This window comes from Anguilla anguilla, chromosome 2 (genome assembly GCF_013347855.1).
Source record: "Anguilla anguilla isolate fAngAng1 chromosome 2, fAngAng1.pri, whole genome shotgun sequence".
Classification (NCBI taxonomy): Eukaryota; Metazoa; Chordata; class Actinopteri; order Anguilliformes; family Anguillidae; genus Anguilla; species Anguilla anguilla.
The window spans coordinates 20,007,483-20,008,503 of record NC_049202.1 but is presented as its reverse complement, the minus strand read 5'-3'; positions in this window follow the sequence as shown (position 1 = coordinate 20,008,503).

Below are 1,021 nucleotides of genomic sequence, written 5' to 3'. Positions count from 1 at the left end.
CAAACCAAGATAATTTAGTATTGATCATATGAGGGGAGCAAAGACACCTTTGTCCTCAGATGTTAGTGGCCCAATCAGTCCATTAATCATTTGTTGAACCAAGAAGGAAGCATATCCTTAAAAGGCGAGTGAAAATATTGCATGTTTATTTTGGCCAAATTGTATAAGAAAAATACTACAGAGGTGAACACTGACGTGATTCAGCAAATAGCCTTCCTCAGATCACCAAATAGAATTCCTCTGGAGACAGAGAAGAAATTAATAAGAGAACCAAATTGCGAAACAGAAAAAAAAAAGTAAATAAAACTGTTGACCGATGGTCCTTGTGGCTGAGAAAAATACTCATGAAGAGAGAGCAATGGCTGTAAACAGTTCAATGGAAAGTGCAGGGATTTGGTGGCCTTAAGTAACTGCAGTATGTATTGTTTGTGTTGTGTCATAGTATGTGCACATTTGAAGGGCAAATGCTAATATTTGTACCTAAAGTTAGCTTTATAATTCATGCTGACTTGGCCCTAGGGCACTGAAGAAAGCACATTATAGGCCTGCTAACAGTCTCCGCATTGTGTTCCGTTTTAGAAAATGACATAATGCCTGGAACTAGATGATAGTGATTCACATTCACCAAAAGTCAACATAACCTAAATCCAAAAGCATTACATCAAGATAGACATTACATGATATATTTTTCCACGAATAGCCAGAAATATTTACATTCTTACACTTAGATTTGAATAAATAATTTACATTAATAAGATTTACTCGTTGTTTGGAGGTAGATTTTCAGAGAGATACTTTCCTGACAGGTGGCATGTGATGACACATCGCATGATGTAGTGCAAAACCTGAATAAAAAAATGTTTTTTATTTCAACATATCAACATATAATTTGACGAGACCGTGACCAATCCAGAAATGTTTAGAATATTTACACCAATTGTGAAACGGCCGTATGTCAGAACAACCAGTTATCGCTCGGTCGATTGGCCAATCATTTGCAAGGCCCGAAAAGCAAAACCCT